Source organism: Centrocercus urophasianus, unplaced genomic scaffold, assembly GCF_019232065.1.
Source record: "Centrocercus urophasianus isolate 14NV4802_14NV808 unplaced genomic scaffold, USGS_Curo_1.0 seq_11, whole genome shotgun sequence".
Taxonomy (NCBI): domain Eukaryota; kingdom Metazoa; phylum Chordata; class Aves; order Galliformes; family Phasianidae; genus Centrocercus; species Centrocercus urophasianus.
Window position 1 is genome coordinate 65,066,310 of NW_024884253.1, and position 12,042 is coordinate 65,078,351.

At 34.7% G+C, this 12,042-nt stretch overlaps 1 long non-coding RNA gene across 9 annotated transcripts in view; it reads right to left on the minus strand.

Moving 5' to 3' along the window:
* The window catches only part of LOC122168741, a 74,180-nt gene that overhangs the window by 38,253 nt on the left and 23,885 nt on the right, over positions 1–12,042 (minus strand). For all 9 annotated transcript variants that reach the window (XR_006171355.1, XR_006171359.1, XR_006171360.1 and 6 more), the window contains exons 3-4: positions 4,169–4,293; positions 3,570–3,610 (exon numbers count right to left, since the gene is read on the minus strand). This is a non-coding gene — a long non-coding RNA (uncharacterized LOC122168741). The remainder of the gene's footprint in view (positions 1–3,569; positions 3,611–4,168; positions 4,294–12,042) is intronic.

The following is a 12,042-nucleotide window of genomic DNA, read 5'->3' on the forward strand; positions in this document are numbered from 1 at the left end:
AACAGGGGAAGAAATGCAAAATAAACTCTGTTCCTGTCAGAAAATGTGTAATACGTACGAATTATTCATATACTTGATACTTTAAAAACTGCCAATAATCTTCCCACATTATATTTCTTTGTAGAGGATTTTTATTACTACTTGCTTTTTTAAAAAATACTTTTGAGTGAAAAGATTTAAATACATCATAAAACTGCCTTTAGAGAATCAAAATATGCTTATAGGGGCAAGAATTGAAGCCTAGGAAATGGAATTTTTGTCTGAATCATTAAACCCAAGCAAAGTGGATCACATTAATCTTTTAGCATTAAATAATAAATTTCAAAATTATCAGACTGTAATGTTATTTTGTTATGATATTAAATGATTTGCTAAATGAGCATTGTATTGAACAAGAAATTTAAGCCTCACAGTTCAGGAAACAACAAAAAACTATTCCAGCCCATCTTTTTTTTCAAAATTTACAGCATGTTCTTGTGTTATAGATTCTTCTGCCTTGAGCACTAATAATAGTAACCTACAAGATTACTTTATAGGAGTCGTAAAGGTTGACTTATGCTACTTAAAGGTTTACTGCTTTAGGAAGGCAGCAGGCTATTGAATACTGCAATTTGCATTTATTAGCAGTTGTGATCCCCTTTTAAGGTAACTCAGAAGAAAATGTATCTTTCTGTCTCTGATTTTTTTTTTGCTTAGTGTATCACAGCAAGCATTTGTTCTAACAGTCATATACACTAAAATATTCAAAATGCTTTGACTTCATTTTGACACACAGCATGCGAAATTCTAAACACAAGAGCACATTTAGCACATGAATCCAGTTCTTAAACTGAGAAAACAAGTGTAACCTCCTCCATTGTCTCCAAAATTCTCTGTCCTGATGACAGAAATAATCAACAATGATACTTACTAAGCTTTGTAATACTCAACTGCAATAAATTTTTATTCTTAGGGTTTTATTCCGTTGTTCTGAGTCAGCTAACATCATTGCATTTAATTAAGAAATACCAACAAGTCATGAGCATACCAATGTAATTTTATGTTATTCAGTGACACCTGAACGCAGAAAAGTGTTTCCTGTTCCTTTTATCTAGATTGTTTTCCTGAAAATCATTTTGAAAGTTCTCATACTTCACCACTTTTAAATACAGTTCATTTATTAAAAGGCTTTATAATTTTCTGTAAATGCTCCCAGTAATAAATGTGATACCTAGAACATTTTCAAAAGCCAAGATGCAAAATCAAACATGGCAATAGAAGTTAGAATCAGTAACAGTGAAGTCCAGTACAATAGGATCTATATTTCATTAAATAGGATTTCTCAGTCTGAAAAGGAATGATAAATAGCATCATTGTATTTTACAATGCTTTAAATCATGACACATTCAAGTATTTATGTTATCAAACTTGTCTAGACATCGCTCCAATGAGATTCTTCATTTTGCCCTTTTAACTAGGGCTTTCTGCTCTGATATTTGTAGCAGCATTGGCAAAAAGTAATTTGCTATGATGAAAGCCAAACTTAAGCCTAGAAGTGCAAGTAGAAATGCACCAGTTTTGTGGGAACACAGGCTTCTCATTTAGAAGTAATGGAACGGAATTTGAACTATTGTTTCTGCTAGAAGATTGAATAAATTTACTGGAAAGGTTACTAAATAATCTGGCAAGTCAAGAATCTAATGATTTTTTTTTTTTTTTTCCTGTGGAGTTAGCACAGAAAAGACTGAGTTAGTGCAAAACAACCTTTATTTTTAACATCATGCAAGCATCTATGATTGCACCAAGATAAAGAAAGAATTTGACTCAGTTATTTTTGAAATTGTTGATCATCATATGGATGCTCATATCGTTTCTTTGGGGCTTAAAATATGTGGTCGAATTTGGCTGATATATTTGGTTTTGTAATTTCTTCTTTCAAACAGAAGTTTTGGCAATCTGATTGAGGTGGTTATTGAGGAATAATATTCCCTGGTATTATCTTTCTTGTGCAGGACTTTTGATCATGGACAGACTTAAGCTGTCGTCTTCCTTCCATTAACCGAAGCAAAAGATTTATATCAGATATATTCACTGTGGATCAAAGTCCAACAAACTTGCACATACCTTACATAATTTTATAACCCAAGCTAATTTTAATCTTCAATTTTCCTCTCACCGCAGGGGAAAGAAAAAAAAAAGATCTTCTCATCTTAAAGTCTGAATTCTTTTTACTTGAGAGATTTGAATTTGAATTCACTGGGTTCTCTTATGAAACATGATTTTTTCCTATTGTTCCTCTATACTAGCTTCATCTGAAAAGACTCAGGCTATAAAGGCAAGGAATCAAAGTGTCTTTCCTTTATAGGAGTTCTTTCCTTACAGATATTATTGTTATTTGCAGACTGGAAAGTGATGCTTGATACTAGTTTATATGTTGGCTTGCATCTGAAAGATGAGATTCAGGTCTCCATGTCCAAAGCTTTGACATGGTATCTGAAGTTTAAGGATGGGGCAGGTTTGCTTAGGGCATTCCTAGACTGCATAGATATAAATTGCTGGTATGAAGAAGATGAGTAAAAAACAAAACAGATCCTTTGGTAAAGTGAAAGTTATGTATCTGATAGACATTATTTCATTTGGATACTAATATGGCATTAATTTGGTTAAACTAAACAAGGAAAAAAGACTGCTACATAGTCATTCCAGATCAGAAAAAAAACTTGCCAATTAAGAACTTTTGGAGAGAATTAAAATTTCAGCTCAAGTAATATAGAAAATTGAATTATTTATTTATTTTGATACATTGATAGGTGCTTGTGCAATGCTAAAAATAAATGTTGTTTTCGATTAACTCAGACTTTACTATGCTACCTCCACAGAAAAAAATAAAATAAAATAACATCATTAGTTTCTTGATTTTCCAGTTTATTTAGTATTATTTAGCATTTAGCTCATTTTTCTAAAACGAAGACAATCATGTTGTTACATATGCTTTCAGATCACCCAAATCTTTAATTTCATGTGTAACTGCTTAGAACGCATGTGAAGAAGATTAAAGTATGAAAAAGATTTCAAGAAAATTTTGTTTGCAGGATTTCAATCTTGAGACTGGGGAGTTTTGAAGTTAAAATAAAATCACACACTAAAATAAGCGATGAGATGATACCTACACAACAGCAATTCTTAGATAAGTTAAACCTTGACAACATCTGCCCAGATCTAATAAAGCTGATGATTCTGGTGTGTGCTTGAAAAAAAAACGTAACTTTCCAGATAACTCTTTTGAGGAACAAGAGCTCTGAGCTATATCTACCCTGGTCTCATAGTTTATGTGGCAAAAAGAAATTTTAAAAAGTGACAAGTAGATAAAATGTTAATGACTTTATATGTTCATAGAATGTTTAGTGATAGTAATGGATAATCATGTGTTACTTATGTCTATCATCTAGATAAGAAAGAAGTAATTATTGAAAGCAGCCCTTTGGGAACACATCCACAGTGAGCAGACTGTTGAGCCCAATGCATTGTGCATAAAGGCCTGATCAGCAGCCAAGATTTGTCATCCAGCCAGATCAAGTGTCCTTACTCACTGAGATCATGACGTTGGTCTGGATGTCCTCTCTTCATAGCACTGGAATATTAACATATTGAGAAAACATACATAATTAAAGGGCATTAATATTGACAGTAAATATTTCATGTCTGTATTCTATTAAGATAGTTCTCTGGCACCAGACTTCTGTGTGCAAAATGCAAGCATCACCCCCTTCTTTATTCTATTTATATTTATAGCATGATATAAACCTGGAGTTTAAAAAAATTTACAAGGAGACAATATGCATAGTATAATTATAAAGTGAAATGGATTTAGATAATGTGTCAAATACAGTGGGAAATATTAACTTAATAATACATATATATATTTTTCTTTTTACTTCGTAACTTATAGTTCAGAAGGGTTAATAATTCTTCTGTTGCCTCTATGAAGGCTATATAAATACTTCTAAATGAAAGAATAAAAAATGAAAACAAACTTTTGTATGAAGCTATTTGACCATTCCAAACTTTACAGGTTGTATATCTGCAGGCTAATTATATAAATTCTATTTGTTCACTTGTTTGGATTTCTCTCAGGGAAAAAAAAAAAAAAACAAACAAAACAACAAACCAAACAAAAACAGAAACTCACCATTACATTATATGCAAGGATGTCAAAGTCCCTAGAGAGCAGATATTTTGTTCAATGCATAGCACTAAAGATCCAGCGTTGGCTTAAGAAACTAATAAGGAAGCAATTTTTCAGAATCACTTTCTCTGAAGGAAAGAGATGATAGAATAAAATGAATTAAGAAACTCATTTAATGTAAAGAAATCATTTTTATCTGTTATTTGAGACAACATTGCCTTTACTGATCTGTGGCTTTTCTGCTACTAACAATCCTTCATTAACCATGCAGAGTGCATACTATGAAACTAAAAGTATGAGCTATCAAATTAAAAGGATTAACTACATAATTTATAATGTGCAAAGTTTTCAAGCTAAAGTGTATCAATATAAATGAGTTGGTCAGAGTTGAGAAATTCTAAACATTTCTACCTAAAACAGACATTTTCCATGTTTTCTTATGAACACAACTCAGGAGACCAATCATATCACTGACTTCTTTCAATTAAACTATTCCATACTTTTAGACAAATGTGCTTTTTAAGAACATCTCAGCAAACAGACAGTTTGGCTAAGCAATCTTAGTCTTTACACTGTCCCTCTGAAATATTATTTCAAAAGGATTTTTAAAAGATTTTCAAAAACTGGAGAATTTGTAAAGCAAACTCACTAACTGATATGGACTGAGAGTTGTCACAGTCCCCATCTTTCCAGCACTTTCTGTCCAAACAGAAGAGGAAGACATCACCTAATCAGTTTTTTATAAAGATCTGAAGATCTACCAAGGAAAGCTTAGAGGCTTATGAAGAAGCAGGAAGACAATATCTATACAATTACAGCTGAGAAGTGCAAGTTTTAACTGGGTTCACATGTGTAAGCCTTATTTATTTCTGTTACTTAAGACTTTGAATCAAGATTACAAATGATGAGCATACCAAGCTGTAAATAATTAGTGATGCAACTTTATGCAGTACCTTCACACGAGCAGACTCCAAGGAAAAGTCCCTTCTTTTACAGCAGTAGTGCCATTCACAATGAAGCTCAGAGCTTCAGTGTATAATGGTAAATGGTAACAGGTAAACGACTATATGCAATAGGAAATGTTGAAGTAAAAGACAAAATTATTTCTCTCTGTCTGGCATGTATTTGAGGTTACGATGCAAGTAAACCAAGAATAGAACAAAGTTCTTGATTTTCTGAATCCCAAGCACTGGAAAAATTATACTCTTTATGCTTATGTAAATATCTGAGCAGATAAGTGGAAAGAGGAAGACAGAACACAGTCTGTTTCTTCCGATTTTTTTTAAAGTTCATCTTCTTTATCCTAGACAAATGAGAAAAACAGTAACTCCATCTATAATAATGCCATCCATATTACATAACATTGTATTTTACAGCAAGTAGGATTTTGTTGGATTTTGTTGTTGTTGTTTTGTTATTCTAAAATAAAAAAAAAGACTTAAATATGCTTCTGATATATTCAGCAAGGAGATAAATTCTATACTGAAAAGATACAGTAGGATTTGCATATAGATATTTCAACTCCCATTCCTCCTGGCACCACATGCTGTGCATGCCAACATTGAAATTTAACAGTAATATGCCAAAGTATTACATTCCCCAGTAATTCCTTTGCAACAGTAAGATTTGTCTACTTACTTCTCTGCCGTAAAGCTTTGGCATTAAAATTTATTATACTAAAACAAACAACAAGAGGAGAGCCAGTCTGAGCCTCTAAACATCAAGCATTTCCAATGCAGAGTGAACTTATTTCTAACTCATTAGAACTGACATGGTGTGCAGGATCTGAAGGATGTGTGACACTCTGAAAGCTGAATTTGTAATAAAAGTTATTTATGAACTTGCCTCATCAGAACAGCTCTTGTAGGAGCATGAACTGTACCCTCAGTCAGAAAATTTCACTCATATAGTTCTCTATAAGAACTCTCTCTAGTGAGAGAGAGTTTCTAGTCTTTGTCATCATGGTGAGTAGGAGAGAAGAAATATGACAAACGGAAGCTTTTAGTTATCAGAGCTGTACAGTAAAACTTATCAGGGAGGAACATTCTTACACTGAAAAAAAGAAACGAGCATGCAAATTGCATGTAAATGTTACATACCTACAAGCAACAGAGTAATTTTTAAGTAAATAGTAAGTGGAAAAAATACAGTTAGGGTTGGAAAAAACAGATATATTAATGCTATGGTTCTTAACACTAACAAACTTTCAGAAACAGGTAAGAATTCACTGAGAACATAAATATATTGTAACAAAAAGTTTAATGCATTAAACTTTAGTTTTCTCAACAATCCACTGAATTCCTTGGACAATATGCAAGTTCCCATGTTTTTTGTTCATTTCTATAATCATTTCAAAAGGCATCACCATCAAATACTGTAAAGATTTTACACTTTTTCTTAGAAAGAGAAGTACTCCAAAATACAACCTAACTAATGTTTATCTAGAAGAAATTCTAAGTAATTCAGGATATTAGAAAAAACGTATTCTCTGAAAGAAACAGTGGAATAGTCTGCCCAGGGAGATGGCTGACTCATTATCTCTGGAAGTGTTAAAGAAATTTTTAGATGTTGTACTAAAGCACATGATTTTGCAGGGAAATATTGTTAGTAGGTGGACGGTTGGACTGGATGTTCTTGGAGGTCTTTTTCAACCTTGGTGATTCTATGAAATTGAGAGGTAATGTTCTTGCTAAATTTCACTAGAAAACCTAGCTCAAGCATTGTGCAGTGAAACTACAGGTAATGATGGCTGCAGGCAGTTACTGTTCTCAGGTTTTTGTTTTTTTTATAACATCACTAAATATGTCAGAAACCTTATTAATCACAGATACCCACAGGATGAAACCTGCCCATCTCCAAGCTTCCATTCTTCGCATCAATATCTGCAAGCCAAACCCATTCTCTTATCCGAATGACAATTGGTATTGTTCTGAACAGTTCCAAGTACTTTTGAGAGGAAGTAAAGAGAGGAGTTTCTCCCTTACAAATTTCAAATATTCTTCTTTTAAACATAGTTTGATTTTGCAAAGGTTTGTGACTCCCCAGCTGAAGTAGCATGAACAAGATTTTATGCTGTTTTATGACAAAAAGGAGTTAATTTAGACATTTTTATGAGTTAGAATATAGTATGTATGTAAATGTAAGAATATATTTGAGATTGTCAACTAAAACAAACCGAAGACATTAAACAGGCCTGGCAATGTGGGGGAAAAAAATGAGTATCAATATGGACAGGCAAATGCCATCTAGACAGCTCTTCTCTATTTGTGACATTGCAGTGACAATGTAAGACTTTCAGAAAAAATCTTTTCTTCTATTCTGAACCTAATGTGTAAAACTCAGATAGTGGCTACTAAACTTAGTACCTTAGTATAACATCCCTATGTGTGCCAGTAAGCATAAATTCTTGGGTTTACATTTAGGTTAATCTTCAGATTAAAATGACCTCCTCCCAACCTGAATGTCATAGTTACATTCGTCGTGTAATAATCTCCTAGCAGGAGATATTTTTATTCACCCTTGACTTATACCTAAAAAAAAAAATTCCAATTTTTTCCCACACAGTATTTGTTCTTCCCCTTTTGCCATTGTTTTATTGATTGATTGCAAGCTTAATGGAATTTCTATATTCACCTTCTCTTTACATAACAAACTATTAGCTCCTTCATCAACTTTTTCATTTTCTGTTAGTCCTCAGGTAGTAGATCACAGCTCACATTTTAACTTTAATGGAATATCTACTTGAATATAATCATACAGTTTCTTACAACTATTTCCCGGAATCTCTTCAACCAGATGTACATGTCTGAAGAGGTAACATTTTCATAATATGATTTTTATAGCCTTTCCACAAATCCAGAATCATAATTAACACAGTCCACCTGTCCAAACCAATAATACTCTTCTAGAAGCCCTTTTCTGAATGGCAGTTTGTGGGACTGTCTCCAGTGAATTCCCTTATCTGCTAATAAATGCATGCACGCTAACAAAATCTACAGCAGCCCTTGGGAAGGATTCATCTTCTGGAAGCAGCAGGCAGTTCTCTACTCTCCCTGTGCAGTGGTCAAAAGTCACCACTGGTAAGACAGATAATGGTTTCTCCTCACATTACACAGCAAATTTCCCTGCCAATGTCACTAGGCAGACCGTACAGCCCAGCCAATGGCTGCCACACCACTAAGCTCATTTGGAGATAGAACCAATTCTTTTTCTATATCAAAGTTCATAGAGTCATAGAATTGTTTGAGTTGGAAGGGAACCTTAAAGCTCATCTATCCCAACTCCCCTGCAATGAACAGGGACACCTACAGCTAGATCAGGTTGCTCAGAACCCCATCCAGCCTGACTCTGAGTGCCTCTAGGCTTAGGTCTTCCACAACCTCTCTGGGCAACCCACTCCAGTGTCTCACCACACTTATTGTAAAAAATGCCTTCCTTACATTCAATCTAAATTTCCCATCTTTTAGTTTGAAACCATTTCCTCTTGTCCTATTACAACAGACCTTGATAATGACTCTATCCACTTCCTTCTTACAGCCCCCCTTTAGACACTGAAAGGCTACTCTCAGGTCTCCCTGGAGCCTTCACCCGGCTGAACAATCCCAGATCTCTCTGTCCTTGTAGGAGAGGTGTTTCATCCCTTGGATCATTTTGGCCCTTCTCTGGACTCCAACAAGTCAATGTCTCTCCTTCATTGAGGACTCCACAGCTGGACTCAGTACTCCAGTTGAGACCTCACCAGCACAGAATAGATGGGCAGAATCACCTCCCTCAACCTGCTGATCTCCACAGATTTTTTTGTTAACGTAATCACTGTATCTTGGCTATTAATCAGGAATTAATCAATAAAAACCAACTCTGTAAGTCAGGCATATGAGAGTAGAACTTTTTAATGCTTTCCATGTAAGATAAGAGATAGACATCTGAAAAGAGCACATGCATTGCGCCTTTAGACTATACAAATTTCAAATTCATATGTAAGACATATGATGCCACACATGTTCAGAATGCTGCGAATTCACATTAAAAGTCAAGTTATTTGGCTATGTATTAGTTTAATAAAAAAAAGCTGGAAAAAATCTCTGTAACATTTTTCCTGCAACATAACTAGCTTTATTAGACAAATCAAAATTCTGCACAAATATCATTCATGCTGTTTTAAGGATACAGATTCTCAGAAGCATATATCATTTGTATAGAAGTTCAGTTTTTTCTTTAGAATCACAGAATCCCAGTACTGTAGGAGCTGGAAGAGACCTCTGGAGATCATCTAGTCCAACCCTTCCTTCAGGTACATAAAGTAAAACAATATGGGTTCCAAATCACAGATATATTGATTCAGCTCCTGTGCTGTTGTGGACAACAGAAAATTCAATTTTATTTCACCCTGGTCTCTTTTTTCTAGAAGCTGATGCATGCTTAGCAAAAAAACAGCAGCCTACATTATCATAGACAACTCAGTCTGACCACAAGGATCTTGAGAAAAGAAGTAGTGTAAGTGTCCTGAATCATACATCTTAGGAAACATTATGCAGCTTTTGAACCGAGAGATTTATGTTTATTTAGACACAACAGTTGGGTTTTCCATGTAATTTTTTAATACCCTTAGTTCTTATTTTATAATTCACTACTTGTCATTTGCTTTTTGAGCTCTCCAATATTATTTCTTTTCTTTATCAATTTTCAAATATATTCCATAAGAATATGGAATGCAATTATCATTAAATATTTAAATAATCAAACATTCATTAATAGAACAACTCTTTTTTTGTCTATTACAGCAATCAATGACTATGCTAATGCATGTATTTCTACTAACACTGGTAAGCCTTCGACCAGTTTCGCATTAAGAATTTGATTGATGATAAATAGCAGCATTAAATTGCAACTTTTTTCCCAACTCTTTTCACTGCTATGCTCTTGACCATTAAAAACCATCCAGCCATTTTAACACTGAACATAATCTTCTCCTTGCTCCTGGATGAAAACCCCTAGTAAATGGGATGAACAATCTGTCTACACTTCACTCCCTAGCCACCTCCTTAGACATCCCACCCTACTAAGGACCATACACCTGCATACCTCCAGAGCACAACATTCCCTGGGCCATTCTGCTGTAGACAAAGAGGTTCTGCCACTGGAACATACTTATTTGACATAAAACAGTCATTTACTGGAGGAGACACATAAAGATGGCTAAGATTTTACAAGCTCTGAAGCTAAGGACCACCTTGCTATGCATGTACCCAAGCCTGGCAGCAGCAAGGCTGCAACAAGTCCATTGGAACAGATTCCATTGCTGAAGTGCCACCTGTTTCATTCTGCCCATGCTTCATTTTCCCTGCCATTCCAATTTCAGTAGCCCTGCCCCTGACATCAACATTGACATCTCCATGCTGCAGGCCTCCTTCCAAAGCCCCCATACCCATAGCCCTGGGCTCCATGCTGGCTGACACAAGGAGGGCCTTGCAAGCCAAAAACAGTATGCCAACAGAGAAGCCTATGAGGGGTTCCGCAACCAGTCCATGTGACAGCAGAGGCTCTTTCCTAGCTCTTTTTTGCTACAGCACATCATGCTAAAGCACATCTTGTCTCTGCTGCCTGCCATAAAGGGGACAGCTCACAGAGTGGAAGTCCATATCAGCATGACACGCTAACTGCACAGTCCTCCAAGACTTAACTTGCCTGCTTAAAAATGCTCTTTAGTGATTACATACCTTTTCCATCTGTTTTGATCCATAAAACATGACAGCAGTATGTTTTCTCATTTTCACAGAACTCGTGCTTCCCTTTCATATGCAGAGGGGATTATATAAAGGGCTTTTTGTTTTGTATTTTTGATTTGCATGACACACACTTATCAAGCAATTTTCTGACAAATGGGTTTTAAAGTACTGTCACGTTACAGTACCAGACTTGTATGGTTATTATAATAAATTCTTTACAGTCTCCTGTTGAATGTATGCAGGAAAAAAAAAACAATTTCTTTATCACAGTCACAGAGGATATATGATAATTTCCATTTAAAAGCAAGCTGCTAAGACCCTTTTCTACTGCTCTGAGCTAAATTTTGACTGGCTATGTTCATATGTCCTTGTCAGAAAAATGTTTGAACAGATATTTAGTTTCAAAGGCACATAATGAAAGAGGAATATCCACTATCCTATTTCATGAATACTCCAAGAGAGGCTCATTTTCCAACCCCTGAAAAGAAGGATTTCACTGAATGTCATCATCCAGTGTCATCTACAGATTAATATGAACATGTTTATTAACATAATAGAGGTCTTAGCACCCTCTATTCTGACTGCAATAAAATTAGTGATTCACACAAACTGAGCATGTGACTGACAGAGACACTCAGAATGTTCCTGCACTGCATGTAAGCACAATCAAAGGAATATTTTGGCAGCTTCCATAATTATTTTATCACTAGGATCTCTTTTACTATGAGGAGACTGCTCTTAGCTTTCTCAGCATCAGAATATTTGATGATATCAGCAACATACAAATAAATCTATAGATAAATTCACCCTATACATCTCTTCTTTTTAGATTTTGACTCAGAAGTGAATTTGAACAGACTGCTTGTTTGAGTAAATGAGAGGAATATAGCCTGAGTGAAATTTCTGTTTAAAATACTGTAATACTCCTTGTTGGTTTCATTATCATTCAATAATATGAAGTTCCTAACTGTTGATTTCCCTAAGATGATGCACTTCATTATCGGTCTTTAAAAGTCCAAAAGGAAAGCCAATATCTACTACCAATATGGCCAGAATACATGCAGTATTTTATTTGTGATATTCAGTAAATCATATTGCTTGTTTTCTTTCCTTAAATATTCCTCATTCCTTGGCAAATATTATTCATTCAAA